The sequence below is a fragment of the Sciurus carolinensis genome, chromosome 1 (assembly GCF_902686445.1).
Source record: "Sciurus carolinensis chromosome 1, mSciCar1.2, whole genome shotgun sequence".
NCBI lineage: Eukaryota > Metazoa > Chordata > Mammalia > Rodentia > Sciuridae > Sciurus > Sciurus carolinensis.
This window is the reverse complement of record NC_062213.1, coordinates 146113528-146131224: the sequence shown is the minus strand read 5'-3', so window position 1 is coordinate 146131224 and position 17697 is coordinate 146113528. Positions and strand designations below refer to the sequence as shown.

Sequence of the window (17697 nt, the reverse complement as noted above, 5' to 3'; positions counted from 1 at the left end):
ACAAAGATGAAGGTGCTTATTTAAAATGTGAAGCCATTTGCCATTAAAGCTTCCCATGAACCTGAACTGATATAGAATCAAAGGTTTTTCAAGAGTATAATGGAGAGACTGCCTGTGTCAACACTGTAGGTCTGGAAAATGTTGCGAAGCACTAGACATCTTAGGATATTCCAGTGCACTTGTAGGGTGTTTTCATATTTGCTCAAATTATAGAATTCTTTCATTGTTTCTTCATTAAGATGGGCTCAATTGGAGCATTCCTTGCAAGGAAAAATTATCCATTAAGCCACATTAACCCTGACCACCGTGGTGCTGTCTAACTTGCTCTGTGCTCAGCAGAAAGCACTGTAAGGCAGTGAAGCCATGCATCCTCAACTCTTCCAGCACAGGCAATCCTCTCTGCACTTCCCAGTGTTTGAGCAGATGGCCTGGGTATGATCAGCTCCCTATGTACTGACTGACTCACATCTTCCCATGGGATTCTGTGAGTGAAACACAGACCTTGGGATTCCTCAAATTCTCAAAGTCCCTCAGTGACCAATCAGCAGCTTAGAGAGAAATGGTGGTAAATGAGGTAGAAGCCCTCTGTGAATGGAGCAATGGTCTGGAAGGGGCTATAACTTTGGATTCTCTTTCTAATAATTTTCTCTATGACCTTGGTAAATGACTTTATTTCTCTGCCTTTGCAGATGGAAGGAATCATGAAAATGCTTCTATGAAATCTTGAATCCATAAAATGCTCTAGAGATGTTAAATATACACCATTTATTATGCAGTTTCCTGTGTTCTTAGGACAGTTACTATTTCTAGACCTAAGTGGATCAGAGGAGGATAGTGCTCTAATGCTCTAAGAAAATGAATGTTAAGCTGGATACTGGTGTGCTTAGCTGCAATTAAGGAAGCTGCTGTGGAATTAGTGACTCACCCTTCATCAGAATGGCAAAGCTGTCTCGTGCCATGTTTTTGATTTTTCTCCCCCGTTCAGTTTGTTAGAAATCTCTCCTTTGTGATAGGAGAAAATGACAATTATCATCTCCTTGTATTGTTTCCATTTTTGGTAAGCAGTGGGCAGAGTTGACATTGAATAAAATTTCAAAGACTGTTTTGTGAAAAATCATTCCCTCCTGACAATGGCAAAATGGTAGGGGAGAGACAATTGCTGCTTTTATTTTACCATGTTCAATTTTCTGCAAAGGTTATATTCAAGACTGTCCCATAGACCTTGGGAATCTGGTTATTGTCACTACCTGCATGTGAATTTATGGCCTTAAAACTGTTGACTTGTGATGTGTCAGAAAACAACATTTGAATACATTGAGTTGAAAGATCTAATTGACTTTGATTAGCAATGCTTGAATCCATACCTTGTATGAAATGGAAAAGTGTTGCCCTGGGTGTGGTAGAAGGGACAGTTTTTGAAAATGGTTTGATCCAAAACAAGGAGAGAACACAGTGCAGAAAAGCAAACAAAACAACAACAACAAAAACCCCAGATTGACTAACATCATGATATTTCATGTTGCTTTCTTTTCATAGGTTAAAGCGGAGGCAGCTTCCTTATCATGCTGACTCAGGTGACTTGGCCCTTTCTGATTGCTTGCTGTGAATCTGCTTTTTGGAAAACTGGCTTGTTTTTGAGTTGAGTTTGATTGCATGGCAGCTAGTATGAATGATTCCATTCTGGAAGGATCTGGTCTGTAGGGGCCTCATACAGGAACTCACTCCAACGCAATGACCACCTGTAACTTTCATTTCCCAGATGTTGCCTATACCCCTGTGTCAATTGCATCATTTAAGTCTATTCATCACCCCGCCTCCCATCTCCCATAACTCAAAGAGTTGTTTGTGCTTTGGAGGAATCCATTTTAAATACAGGGTTAATATGAACAAATTTTAGTTAAATGATAAATTTTATAGAAGAAGCAGAGCATGCTGAGGCCATCTGCATGCAAATTTTGGATTATCTGCTCTTTTGTGTTATCTATGCTATAATACTTTTGCATTGGTGCAGATAAAAATGAGTCCATTGAACTCCCTCTTTGGAGAGAGAGATAAAATGAGAATGGGAGTAAAATCTTGCAGAGGTTGCAAACTAGTCTGGCAAAGCTAGACCCTTGTATGTGTTTTATTCACTTGGTACAAATTTAAATATAAATGCCTTTAAGAGGCTTTCAGATTCAGTTTGCTACAGTCCTCCTTGTTCCTTAATGTCTTACATGCTGCCTGTTTCTTTGCTTTACTACATGCCTGGTCCTCAAATGTTATTGAGTTTGTAATTTCTAGTTTAAAGATTTGTTCCTATCATGAAAATGTGGGTGCTTAGGCTAATGACTTAATTTTTCTCTTTTTCATGGCAAGAAAGTTTATCTATACAAGTACAATATAATTAGAAAGTAAAAGGGTCAGAAGAATGAGAAATTACACTCCACTTATGTATTTATCAAAATGCATAAATGCATTCTACTGTCATGTATAACTAATTAGAACAATTTAAAAAATTAAAATATAAAAATATAGTGGAAGGAAAAGAGGGATAAAACCAAAAAACAGTACAAAAGGTAGGCAATAATGAAATGAGGAAAATATAATAAAGATTCAACTCACTTTTTATTATGAGAACATCTATAAAGGAAATGGAAAAAAAAGAAGTAGAGTGATACAAGGTAACGTTAAAATTAGAGAACTATTAAGACAGTCAATGGCAACACATGCAAAAGTACAATTAGGAAAAGCTACAGAGGAGTAGCCAGTCTAAACTGAAAGTACGCAATATTTTAGCAATAAAAATTAAGGTACATTATACTAGTTTAAAAATGTATTTCTACTTTGTGTACAGCTGCACTGTTTGACTTGTTATAACAAGTATTAAATTACCTGTGTAATTTAAAAAAGAAACGAAATAGGTAATGGTCTTCCCTCCCACCAATTCTATTTCAGAAGAGCCATTGTTAAATAGATTGCAAATCTGTGCACTTTTCAAAATTGTAGTAATTTCAAAAGACAATCCTCATGTAAGAGAAGGCCAGGTATTTGGAATATTCCTTGATCATAACAAAAAGGCACTGAAACTTAGAGGCAGCAAGAGACCCCATTCTGGGCGCAAAGAGTAGCAATGGAAATAAAAGTGGATTACTGAACGAGTTGCCTTCCAACAGGGTAGGTGTATGTTAAAGTAGCATCGTAAGTGGCATCCCACTGCTTAGTGAGTTTAGACTACATCAACCAAATATAAAATACAAGCCAATTTAAAAAATGAGAATTTGGAGGATACACATGTTTAAGTTAGAGGGTTTTTGTTCTTTTGTTTTTTAAGTAATATTTTAAAATCTCTTGGTATTTATTTTGGTTTTGTTTGATGGTGGCAGACACCTTCAAGGAATGATGTGGTTGGAGTACATCAAGTTCTGAGCACATGAAAATACTTGGAATTAAAAAAAAAAAAAACCTCCAGGAGATTTGAGAAAATAAAAATAAGTGCTGTGTAAGTTATAAATGAAACACACTGAATAATGTTTTCACAGGAACAGGAATACTTTCCCAATCACAAAAGTTAAAAATTAGTGTAACACAAGGCATTGACAGCATTTTGAATAGCCTGTCCATATTCAGGTTTATTGATTATATTATCTAAGTTTTTTGACTGACAGTTGGTTTTGATGAACCTCCAAATCTCAGCAATGAGGAAATTTGACAACTGTCAGAAACCAGTTAGGTGTTTCAAGCAAGCCAGGGAATTTTCTTATCCACTGCAAGGGTAGTAAGGTATTGCACAATAATGTCATGTTTATAAGGAAGGTTTCAGAGCATATGGTTTAATCCCCCAGTTTTTAAAAATGACAGTTCATTTTCTTGGATGTTGAAAGGTGCTTTACTACTTATGTGAATATGGTTTTATTATCACCAACCAAAATGTCTTGTTATTTCTTAATTTAAAGAAATTCATTTTATAGGAATTCCATCACCAAGAATTCACACTGTGACATGGGTGTGGCTTAGTAGTGGCTTTAAAATTTGGATGTACATCAGAGTAATTTGGGGGGACTTATTAAATAAGAAGTTTCTGGGTACCTCTCCAGCCCCTTGTGATTCTGGATTTAGTAAATCTAGAGTGGAATCCAGGCATCTGTTTTTTAATAAGCACCATGACCATTCTGCAGCATGTCAGGTTTAAAGAGTACTGATTTAAGCAGAACTGATTTATTTAAAAGAATCTTCAAGCGTCCTGAGTTGTGCTTTTCAGTAATAGTAGCTCCTCATACTACCAGGTGTATTCCATTAAATCTCTTCACCATGTAGTCTTTCATTGTCCCACTTTCGATTCTTCTGCTCGGTCCCTATCTTTTTTAGTCTATACCCACTGTTCACTAATGAAAGCCGGTAGCTTCTAAAATGAGCTGAGATTCACAGTAGATACAAATTGAGAAAGAGTGACAGGTTATTCTGCTGAATGATATTGGAAAAAAAGAGAGTGTGATAGAAGCCTAATGATGTTATTTTATTTTTCCCAGTATCTTTTACACTCTCGGTTGCTTTTCCTTTCACCAAATAGCATCTTATGCAGAAACCCACTCTATAAAGTAGACAAAAGAACACAGAGCTGCTTGGCTGTCAGCCCTGCCCTATTGGCCTCTTCTGATTCAGGCACTGCTATCCCCAGGATCCTCTGCCTCATGTGAACCTGAAAACTGCTGTGACTTTTAATTAAGCTTTTGTGTCTCGTTAAAGGCAATAAGCATATTGCAGTGGCCTTTTCATGTTTAAGTAGTGTAGAATCACTGTTATGTTCTCAGTGTAGAGTTGGTTGTTAATTTAAATGATTCATGTGTAATTTAAAGTGTTTTCATCATAAACCTATCTCTGACTTTTATGGGGAATTTCAATTGTAAAATAAGATTAGGTGTTAAGTTTAATTTTTTTAGAAGGAAATATTCAATAACTACTAAGCACCTTCAAATTCAGGTTATAAAGTACAATATACCTTCTTGTAGAATTGCCTGATCTTTAAACTAGAAGGCAGGCCATTCTCATCAAATATTGCTTTTTCTGGTCCTTGTTTCCTTAGCTCTTTAAAGAATTGGGCACCTTTAGCACGGATGGGTTTATATCCAGATGATAATTCCAGAGCCATCAGGCCTTCAGGTTTGGCCAGGGAAAGAAATCAATTTTACTGTCACTTGAAGGCTCCCCTGGGATGTAGCAGTATTGAAGAAAGCAGCGTATTCTAGAATGTCAACTTTTTGGAGGTTTGGAGTTTGCTTAAAAAGTAAATGATGTTTGACTTAATTAAACTTTGAGTCCCTACTATATACAGGTGCTGTGCAAGGCCTGGGCCATCATGACATTGTAGCGTGTGACTTCGACCCTCAGGGCCTTTGCAGTCTAGCTGGAAAGAATATTCTGGCAGGAGGAAAACCCAGTGGTGCCCAAAGGAAGGGGTCAGACTGTGCACTACAAAATGCATACTGTAATTGAAGTAATTGAAATCACCAGGTTGTATCACAAACTTAAAAAATCCAGCAAGTCTTTCTGTATATACTTGTGATCCTCAAAATTTACTTCCTTCCAAATTTTCTGGTGAAGTCAGGGCATCAAAGAACTCTAAACTCTTTCAAATGTGGTGAGAGTGTTTGTCTTGTTTCTAGGAAAAGATTTATATTCTCCCTGTCTTTTCAATCCTGTTTTCCTTATATGCTATAAACCAAACTTCATTCAGGAAAATAAAAGATGAATGCATGTTCTGAAAGAATACAGAATTATGATGCTCAGCTGAAATGGCCATGATTTCTTTTAGGAGATGAAAAAATTAAGCATGTGGGTGAGAAGCATAAGAATGAAATTCTCTAGGTTGCCATGTGCTTAAAAAAAAAAAATCAAAGGCAGCTGCAGCGATGGCAGAAGAAACCAAATGCCATATGCAGGAGGGGGAAAGACTTTGGAGACCTAAATGGATGGTAATGAAGGGGAGAACGTATACACTCTGAGGAGAGAGAGCCTGAATAGACATCCTGGTCCCATCACTGACTGGAAATGTTACATGACCTCTCTGTGTCCCCATTTCACGTGACAATATCTATCACATGCGTTGTTGGGTAAAGCACTTAGCATAATGCTTGGCGTCTAGTCATTATTCAACAAATGTTAACTGTTCTCATCATCACCACCAACGCCATCATTCTCTAATAAAAATTAAGCCCTTCTCTCTTAGATAAGCCCATAATTTAATACCATTGCCTTCTTTTAAACAGTTTAAAAGCACCAGCACTTTATAGATTGCAGTGGGGAAAATGGTAAGAGAAATGGGTGCCATGACCTATCTGGAGCTGAAAACAACACCTCTCTCTATTAGTACATAAAGACTGGTGCTGAGTACATATACTCCAAAGTTGAATTCACTTGAATTTGGGGCAGTAGCATTTTCAGTGCTAATGAACTTTTACTTATTTGCTCGAGTGTACAAGGGTGCTGGGATTGTCTTCCCAAATTTAAAACGATATCCTTCCTTCTGTCTAGAACCCTGGGCAGAGGGTGAATGGAGATGGATCCTCATCTTCTTTTCCTCCTTCTTGCCCTAGTTTTGCTTCTTCCTACCTTTATTTTCTGACTGAAACATAGAATATCTGGACTGTGTTTTTTGAGCTAATTAACCTCACTGGCTTCAGGGCCTTGGGGGCCTAAAGACCTGTGGGTGATCTGTGATAGTCCAGGCACGATGCTCGGGGGAATATGCTTCACATTTGGAAAAATCCTGGTTTGAAAATGTGGGAGGGAAGCTGGGCAGCTTGAGAGCACCATGTGGCTGCCTAATCAGAAAATGTTGAAATGGAAAGATGTTGGAATAGAAAATCAAATGTCATTTATTCATCGGCCCACGCTTTCACAAGTACCTTCCTGGAAGCTTAAGCATATTCTTTGTGGTGGTGGCCTTTTAAATGTCAGACTGCAGAAGGATTTCTGTTTTTAGTAAAGGCTGATCTCTAAGGCAATTAGATAATGGTTAAAGTAATAGCCTCCCCATATTGAGCACTTGCTATGTGCCAATTCTGTGCTCAGCACTTTTTTTACCCTGTTTCATTCAATCAGGACAATATTCCTGTGAGAAGTAGGACATTATTGTCATTTTGTAGTAGAGGAAACTGAGGTTTAGAGATGGGTAAAGTGTCCAAGGTCATAGGAAAGAAGTCTCTGAGATGAGACATGAACCTGGGTCTGTCTGACTTCAAAGCTTGTGCCCTTAAACACTTTGCTGTATTTCATGTACATATCATGGGGTGCAGTTTTACTGAAAGGATGTTTTAGTTTGAAGATAAATCAGGCCAGGCTGAAAGATAATTAAGTGTGGACTCAGATTAAATTTAATATATTTGCCTTTTTCTTATGCTCATTTATTAAAAAATATTTTCTAAGGCGTTCTTTTGTTTTTTATCTTGATGATATACTGTGGCCATCCATCAAGGTTAATTTGTATGTGACTTTACAATTTTTTAAAAAGGCTTAAAAATTTTTTCGTTGTTGTTGTAGATGGACAGCTTGTCTTTGTTTATTTTTATGTGGTGCTAAGGATTGAACCCAGTGCCTCACACATGCCAGGCGAGCACTCTGCCACTGAGCTACATCCCCAGCCCCTAAAAAGGTTTATAATTGACAAGTAAATTGTATATATTTATGTTCAACATGACATTTTGATATTAGTATGCATTGTGGAATGGCTAAGTCAATATAATCAACATATGCATTACCTCAGTTACTTTTATTTTTGTGATGAGATCACTTAAAATCTAACCACTTTACAATTTTCACATATACAGTATATACTTGTTATGTAATGTTATGAACTATTGTCCCTTCATTGTACAGTAGACCTCTTGAACTTACTCCTCCTAACTGGAATTTTGTGTCTTTTGACTAATATCTCCCAAGTTCTTGTGTTTTTTTTTTATTTTTTTTTCTCTTTTTTCTCCAGTGCTTGGGATAGAATCCAGGGCCTGGTAAGTGCTAGGCAAGTGATCTATTAATAAACTACAGCCCCAGCCCAGGGTCTCTGTCTTTTAATGGTTCTGTAGAACATGGTCTGGTTATACTCATATTTATCTAATTATTCTTATATTGGTTTGGATGCATTTGTCCTATTCCTCTGGAGAACCCTGACTAATACAATGATTAATCCTGAAACTCTGGGAAAAATGACAAAATATTTATATTCTGCAAAACCAGATACCTTTGTGGCAATGGAATTGGTTTAGGTTCTCAGCTCCAGAGTTTCATTCTTTTGGCAGTTGCTGGGTAAACACATTTTGCCTCTCTGAACACCACCTTTCCTTCTCTGTTGTTCAACCTAGCAGTTGACATGCTGTCTCTGTTGACATGGTAGACTTACTTGTTACCTCAGTCAGGGTCACCCTTTGTGTGGGCCTGGGAAGGACTCTTCTTCACCTCCCATCTGTTGATGAGCCTTTGTGCCTTAGTGGCATCTTGCAAAGAATGACTTTTAGTCTGGGTAGAAAGAGGTTTGAACTGAAACAGCAACTGAGAGGCATTGGATGGACAAGTTATATTAAATGTAACTGCTGCAATCAGGGTAGCTGAAGTGGGAAGATAAGAGGAGGTTGCCAAAAGTCCTGTGTCGAGTTGGATAAGATGTTATTTTGCACAACATACGGGAACCAGTGTGTACTCATACAGATGGGAGGAGCCTTTACTCCCCGCCCCTCATTTTACAGATAAGGAAACTTCTTAGCAAGTCAGTAACAGTCTGAAATTCTGTTACCTAGAGCAAGCAGGGAGGTATCAGGAAAGAGTTGGGGTTACCTTCAGGCAGCCACATCTGCAGAGTACTGGTAACTTGAATTTTTTTTCTTATTACTGCCCTGGCTTCATTTATTGTAATGGACCTATCTATCTCTCTATATTATAGTCATCAAATTATCTTAGTAACTATATAGGTGTTATTAGTTTAAACCTTTAAGACCCATGAAAATACTTCAGTTCACCAAGCACGTTCGCCATGTGCACTTAAGGAGATTCATCACTGAATAGTAATCGTGGTTGCCGCTGCCATCCTCTTGTAATACCTCCTATAGAAATAATAATTTGCGCTTCAAATGTCTCTTTCTGTGAGTTGTTCAAAGTACCTTGCAGGAATCACTTACTTAAATCCGTCTTTCTAGATGGTACGTGGAATAGCTTCCAGGGGAGCGGCTCAGTCAGAGCTGGGATGAGTGCCAGGAGTGCCTGGAATCTAAAGCTAAGCCTGGTTTTGCTCAGACGTGATCCTTACTCATCACTTAGAATAACAACTTCTGTGGTCAAGCTCTTGTGTTTATTGTCTTAACTCATGGAACCCTGCCCCCAATTGTAGATATTATGACCAATGATTAAAAAAAGATGAGCAAGTCATTTTTGGACCCCACACCAAACCAATTGGTGATGGAACCTTACCTGCAGACTCTTGACTGTAAATGTAAGTCAGTGCTTTTCTACTGGATTTCAGTCGTATCTTTAAGGAATGGTCTTCATCCCTCTGGTTTACAAAACATCAGTTATCTATTCCTACTTATATGAAGCCAGTTAACAGTTTCAGGAGCATCAGGACACAATTCACACATCCAGCAATAGAACTCAATACCATTTTGCTCTAGGAGTGCTTATACAGGGTGACATTTGACAGTGACAACTGCCTTGAAGAGGAAAAATAGGACAATTTTTTACTAGAGTAAATATAATTAAAAAATTGGTTTGGTAGCTTCTGTGAGTCTGTATGTGTGTGTGTGTGTGTGTGTGTGTGTGTGTGTGTGTGTACATATGTATGTGCATACATCTGTTTTAGCACAATTCAGTATTTTGAGACCAACTGTGGCTATACTGGCCATGGAAGTTATCCGTATGGGCAATGGTTATGTGGGATTGTACTTCTGGTACAGTATCACGTCCTAAGTGTGTTTGGGGGAAATAGCACAGTCTTGCTAAATATTTTCGATCAAGTCTACAAAATTCAGTTGTAAAATTTCACTTTGGTGAGCAAACATTGTACTCCTGCATGTTGCCATTCTCCTCTGTTTTTTTTTTTCTCCCTTACTGCCCCTCATATTGACAGGCTGTGAGAATACACATGTCCACTAAATGCAACCTTATTTCCTCTCAGTTCTTCACTACAAGCATATACTTTAAGCAAAATTAAAGAAAAATAAGACTGAAAATGAGACACAAAATATTGCACTTAGTATAGGATCTGTAACTGGCATTCACTTAATTCATTCCAGTTTGTAAGAGTAGGGTTTTGAGCTTAGGCAGACCTGGGATGGATCCTGGCTCAGCTGCTTACTGGCCATTGTGATCTTATTTATGTCAGTTTCCTTATCTATGAAATAAGGAGGCTTATTCTTGCCTCCTAGGGTGGTTGTAAGGACTCTCTGAGACTATGCATGAAGTCTCATGCTTAGTGTTAGAAATGTACTATTTTTCAATAACTGTTAAGTCTCAGTGTTTCTCACATTGTGGCATGTTTGAGTATCACCTGCACTGCTTGTGAGAACTTCTGATTCTTATGCTTACTCCTGCCACATACACACATACACCCAGAGACTTTGGTGCAGTAGGTCCCATGAGGTCCCAGGAATCTGCAGTCTTACCGGTGAATGGTCTGAGGATCATAGTCAGGAACACCATGCTTTTGGTTCTAAGCAAATGGGCTGTAAAATGAATTCTTCAAATTTTTCTGGATCATGGTCAAATTCCACAAATTTTTGCAGAGGAAGAAATTGTAACATTTACCAACTATAAATAGATAGTAGTAGAAAACTGAATGTTGTAGAATTCATTCATTCATTCATTCACCAGGTATCATTGGGCACCTTCTCTCTGGCAAATGCTCTCACTGCATGGAATACCCTGATAAAGAAAGCAGCCCAGGAGGCAAAGGACTAAACAGGCTTCCTATCCTGGGAACCCTCACCTTTATTTCCCAGGACATGCTATCTTCCTCAGCTTAAGGATGAGTCTCTCAAGTAGTCCTGTAGACACTCCCAAGTCTCCACTGTCAGAACTCTTGCCGTTGCTTCAGAAAGGTGGTGGGTCTCAAAGGAAATTGTCTCAGGAAGGCTGAAGCCCTGTATTTTGGGTGCCAAACCCTGCATCCTGGCTGAACCCAGCTGTACTTGTATACACATGGAGTACAGGCTCCTGGGACAGCAGATGTGCTTTCCTGCCTGTATAGACAAGGTCCTCTAAAGCCTAGATGATGAGACTTGGTCCCTCGGGATTAAAGAGCAGCGGATGCTCCTAGAACATCATCTAGCAATTGGCTCAGTGGGTCCTATATACAGTTCTCATCCATCTGCTCCATCTTCTTCTAGTTACCCTTCTAAGCCTCCTGCTGCCATCCTTCCAGTGAGTATCCCAGTCACCGACTGTGTTCCCTTCTGTCCTACTCGGGGCACAGATAATCCAGACTAGAAAATTTAAAACTAACTGATTTCTCAGTCACACATCTCTCCATCCATGGATTAGGTTTTGTGGCAGCACATAATCTCAGTTTCAGCTGCTTATCAGCCCCAGGGAAGTGACCCAGGGAAGAATTTTCTTTGAGTTGTTTCCAATGTAAGTCCAGGTTCAGGTCTTGTTGAAAGGCAGCATGTGAATGGTAAGCTGGCAATACAAACATGAAAGTCCCTCTGTTCTAATTTACTTCCCAATCTTGTCTGGGTACCAAGTCATGCAAAAGCATCCCAACTTTCCTTCCAGTAGTACTCCAGATCATGACAACCGGTGTCCACTGGGATCTCTTTCCTCTATTCTGGTGATTCTGACCCAGGTCTCTGATTCCTTCCCCAGTTATCTTCCTCACGTTATGGATCCTCAAGGTCCAACTTCTCCATCGTGATCCCTTGCTTGTGCCTCCTTCCAGGTCTCACTGACCTTTCTGGACTTGGTCATTAGTACACTTAGGATTTTGTTAGGTTGCCTCCTCTGTCACCTCCCTTCCCATCCTGTCTAAGATCCATCCAAAGTCAGATGAAGCAGAGCTGTGTCCATCACTGAATTTTTCCTTCTACTTTGCTTTTTCCTTCTCCTTGCTATAGAAGAGCACCTATAACCATTTTTGCTGTATTTCGTCAGCACCCACATGAAAATACAATACAGATTTTTGAAGAAAAATATGTTAGCACTGAGGCTGAATAAGAATCTGATCTTCATAATCCTTACATTTGAAAAGAATACACATTTTCTAAAGAAAAGTAGACTGTTATCTTAATTATCACCTCTGTAAAATTGTGAACGGTCAGAAACCCAAGAAATAGCTTTGCTCTGACTATGTGTAATATGCAAATGAAATGAATTCAAGGCAACTGAGACCCCAGCTTTAAAACCAGCTCTTTGTGAATCAAAAGCAGCCAATATTCTGTAAATCCTCCCTAGATAGGATTTCTTACAGAAAGACTGGCTGACTCTGTAATGACTGTGGCTGCTTTGATATGAGGATGTAGTCAATATCTCATGAAAAAAGATTTCAACTTTCTACTTTCAGCAGTATAAGGGAGAAGGGAAGTATGTGATGTTCTCATGTCCACCTGACTCAGCGACCAAAATGCTTTATAATTTTTTAATTGATTAATCTGAAAAGTCTACTCCCAGTAGCACTCACAGATCTCCATTTATGTGGGGAAGAAAATTGTAGTCCCGTCCCCACAGCTGCTTGAAATTCCATTATTGATGTGATGAGCTCTTTGTTCCTCATTTTGATACAGATAAGATATTGAACTGAAGAAAATGCACGAAATACATCTTTCTCCACTAATAAACCAAGAAGTGGTAGCAGTGCTGTTTGTTAATTCAAGATTTGTTTTGCTTTGCTAAATGGATTTGCCATTAATTTCACTGAGGCCACACAAAACTCTCCATCAGTGACATGGAGAAATAGAGGTGGGATTGTTGAGCAGTTGCTGAATCTGTCTTGATGATGCTTGATGGAGATTCAAGAGCAACGGAGAGTAAAAGCAATCCATTCCACCAGGGTGCTGAGGCTGGGAGGACAGGCTGGTGCTGTGAGCCCTGCTGGGGAGCAGTCAGTCTTACCTTCAGTATTTCATGAAACAAGTGGGGTCACCCATGCACCAGTGATCTTGATTGGAAGGGAGAAAAATGAATTGAATCCCAATATCTCAAAGCTGCCATCCTTATGCACTAAGTTCTAAGGGGACATTTTATTCTTAACTAGCTTAATATTTCCCATAGTAGTTTGACAACAATCCAAATTAAGAAAATACCTAGGAAGCAAAATAGACTTGCTAGAAATTAAGGGCATTATCTGATGACTGAATAAATTTTACCCCCTTTTCTCCTATGGTTTTTGACAAAGTCCTGTGTTCTTTCAGGCAGTCTGTGGGCTGCTCTGCCTAAGCCTGAGGCACCTGTCTTATGAGGCTTGGTTGAGGGACGCTTTGTCAGACCTCTGTATCTTAACATCTTTCTCATTGCTCCTTGATGCCACTCTCCCACCTGGATCAATCACTCTTATCACTAGAACCTCACATTTGGCACTGTATGCTGCCTTGGATCATTCTATGTTACATGTTTAATTGCTTCATGGGATTTAATGTTATTAATAGAGTAAAACTATTTTAGGATGAAAATTTGACCTTTGGTTGTCGTTGTTGTTCTTAGACTATAAACTATGGTGATCTGTTAAGAAGCCCAAAACCAATTTTACAACTAGAGAGCAAAGCATGCAGACCTGTGTGATGAACTATGGATCATGACTCCATTCCTGGCTTCATCTGATTATTTCTTCTCCATCTTCCCCCTTTTTCTTTGCTGTTGATCTTTTCTGAGCTTCTTTCCATCTGGTTAGAAATTGGGAAGAGCCTTCAGATGCCAGTCAGGTGGCGTCATGTTCAGCCCAGGGAAGAGGGCCTGGCTCTCCGCCCAGCTGCACTCACTGGTGTTCACACTGGAATGAAGGTCACCTCATCTACACACTTTTTTGGTACCCCCTCCAACTGGAAGAAAATATTGGAGGGCCATTTTTAGCTTGTATGTCAGAGAAATTTGGAGTGTATCTTCAGATTTAAAGTTTTAGTTGGTAGCTAACTAGTTATAGTGGAATTTGCCATTCTACCATGACTCCTTTAATACAAGACCATGCATATTCAGTCACTTACCAGGTGCCATTTGCTGATCAGCAAAAGCTATTGAAGGATTCTGAAAGTAATAGAAAAAAATGATAGCTAGTTACCTCGTTCTCTAGAGACCCTGGACTGGGTCACATCCACTTGGAAGACACCTTCCAAAATTCAAGACCTTGATAATGAGTCTTTCTTTTCTCCTAGATCCTAAGCGCTCTGGAGTACTGACTTAGAGGGGACATCGTAATGCATGTGTGCCTGACATCTGGGGGGTGGGGGGAGAGAGAGAGACTCAGACTCTCTTGTGCTCTAATGTGAAGTGTCCCGTTAGAATCACATTCCGTCTTCCCAGTGGAGCATCACACTGAGATCTCGTCATACCAGAGAAGAGATTCAGAGACACTGACATCAATGCTTCCCAGTCACTGGTTCCCAAGGAAATTTCTATGACATACAACAAACAAGACTTTTGTAAAATTAAAATTATTAGGCTCATTTTGAGATTATGTACCTTTATATTTTTTTTTTCTTGTGAGTGTGCCAAAATATGCCATCAGTGTATTTGAAATTGACAGGATAGAAAGTTGGCAGCCATCTCTCTTTATCCATTTTATTTCTAGATGGTGTTGGTCTGTGAAATATATGTCTGTGACCAGACTTGAGCCAGATTTGAGTCAAAGGCAGGTTGGAAAGCTGGAGGGAAGGGTGGGAATGGCCAGGGGCAGCAGGTGCAGGTGAGAATGTCCTGTCTCAATGAGATTGGTCACCTTTGCAAGGGCTGTGTGTCCTCATTCAGCCCACATTTGAAAGAGATTTATCCAAGAACTATTGCAAGCAGCTCAGGTTTGAGGGGATTTGACCTTTTGTAGTCTTTGGGAGAGAATGTATTACTCTTGAGAAACAAAAGATCTTATTGTCTGTGTATTTGAATTCAGCAAACAAACCTGGAGATGGCCTCAAGGGATGAAGGACTTAAAGAACATAGATGATACCATGTAACTTTGACCTATTTCATAGGAGCATGCCCAGTCTGCTCTTGGACCTGGCTGCCTTGTTTGTTTTATAAAATTGATTCTTGTATCTATTCCTTATTTGATGGCTGAGGAAAAGAAGTCTCCCTCCTATTTCAACTTGGGTCTTTGTAGACTTGTCACATAAAATTCTCTCCAACCCTTGCTGGGAATTTTGCAGGCTGTTGAGAGGGTATAGAGCAGTTGCCTGGAATGGGAGAAGAATTTCTATCTCCATTTTGAGATGCAGCTTCACTGATTTAACTTCTTAGAACCAGAAGAATTTATTGTAGGAGAGAGAGAAAAATCTTATTTACAGATTTGAATTATTCTGTTATTTGTTGAGGGAGCACTCTGTGCCATGGGCCATAGTAACCTCTTAACAAAATAGACAAAAATGCCTGTCCTCAGTGATTTTACACTCTTGTGGACTGAAAGGATCCAAAACAACTCAAAACTCACAGCATAAAAGAACATCACATAATATTTAAAAAAAATTTTTTTAGATGTTGTTAGACCTTTATTTTATTCATTTATGTGGTGCTGAGAATCGAACCCAGTGCCTCACATATGCTAGGCAAGCGCTTTACCACTGAGCCACAACCCCAGCCCCACATAATATTTGAGAAGGGGACTTTTCTATCTGGAAATGGGGTCAGGCAAATGTGATTGGGAGTATGGAAAACATGCTATTTCAACAGGGAGACCAGACCAGAGTAATAGTCTCTTATTAGGTGAAATTTGCATGACAACTTTATGCTTTAAAAGACCATTCTGGGCTGGGGATATAGCTCAGTTGCCTCGCAAGCACAAGGCCCTGGGTTCAAATCCCTAGCACCACAAAAAAAAAAAAAAAAAAAAAAAAAAAAAAAGACCATTCTGGCACTTTCTGATGGAAAAGACTGTGGCATAGCTAGGGTGGAAGACCCATTAGGGACCCACTGCAGTGATCCTGGCCATGGCTGGGAGCAGGGTGGTAGCTGTGGGGTCCTGAGAAGTGTTCAGATTTCAGGTGTACTTTGAAAGGAGAGCCAGTGTGGATTTTGGAGAGACTGAATACATTGATAACATTGGGAGGGACTTTAGAGATCATTTAGACCCTTCTGAGACCAAGTAAGTAGCACAAGTGAGTGAAACCAGCTGCATGACAACAATAGGGACTTCTAGAAACCAAGTGCAATTTCCTATTATGTTAAAAAGTTAAAACGCCATTCAAGCCCAACTAAATATCTTGGCATGATTTGCTTGTGAAGTTCCAAACTGTATTCTCCACTAGTCAGGCTCATTCATTTTACAGATAAGACACTCAAGATGCCATTAATTTCAATGACATCTCCAAGGTCATTTGAGGCTAAATCAGGATGGAAGCCTCAGGCTTCCTCATGAAGAGTCCAGTGTTCTTTCATTACACCTGTACTTGAACCTTGAATAGCTTTCCTACCTTAGTGACACTCTCTGAAGGAGTGCCAGAATGTTCTTTTTTCCCCACTGGGGCAGAATGATGAGTCCATTTTCATCAGGTGCCATCCTCTTAAATGGCGAGCCCTTGGCTGTCCCAGGAATCCCACAGAATGTCTTGAAACTGACTGACCTGATGTTTGTGCCCTAGGAATTGTGAACAGTAGGAGGATAGGGGGAATTCAATGGCCTCACAAGTTTGATGGGTCACTGCAGTGATAGAATAACAGAGAAAGCCTATATAAAACAGGAGCTGAGAGCTATGCCTGACTTTAGACAACTTGATCGGTGGATCACTATTCACATAATGTAGCAAGGGTAGGTGTGAGGAGAGGAGTGGCCATTTAAAAAAGCAACAAAAGGGTTCAGTTTGTAGTCCTTTCAGTGACAAGATTTTCATTACATTTATAACCTTAAAAATAACAATTTTCTCTTATAAAAAAATACCCTGGTATATAGAATAATTTAGTCTATTCAATAAAGAAGATATTGCCAGAAAAAAAATGTTGAGAAAATTAGATATCTGGGGAAACATCAAGTTGTATTTTCATCTCATTTCATTGACAGAAATAAAAATCTACATGGATTAGAATTTAAATGGAAAAAAAATCATAAAAACCTCCAAGGAAATTTAGTGAATATTTATTTGATCTCTGAATAGGAAGGGACTTTGAAAGTTTAAAAGCAAAGAAGAAATAGGAAAAGTCAGATAACATTTATCATATTCAAAATTAACATGCAAACCAGAAAAATATTCACAATAAATATTGGTTAGTAACCTTAATGTAGACAGTTTATGTATATATAAACTTAAAGATATCTATATATGTATCTATATATTTTTATCTAGTTGAAGAAAAATACCAGAACATAATAGAGCAGAAAGGAATAATTCATAAAATAAGAAATTCTAATATGGTAAATAAAATTATAGCAAAAGGTAAAACCCTTCCTAGCAATCAAAGAAGACAGAAATTAAAAATGATGACCATTTTTGTTTGTTAAATCAGTAAAGATTAAATAGAATAAAATAAAATATAATGCTTCAAGTTAGAAAGTTCAGATGCACCTTTTATGAGTTCTTGGTATGAATATTTGCCAGAATAGCAATA

General features: G+C 38.8%; 1 protein-coding gene across 2 annotated transcripts in view; it reads left to right on the top strand.

Moving 5' to 3' along the window:
* St6galnac3 (ST6 N-acetylgalactosaminide alpha-2,6-sialyltransferase 3) overlaps window positions 1-17697 on the top strand; it is a 526703-nt gene that overhangs the window by 169931 nt on the left and 339075 nt on the right. The gene's annotated exons all lie outside the window — the stretch shown is intronic.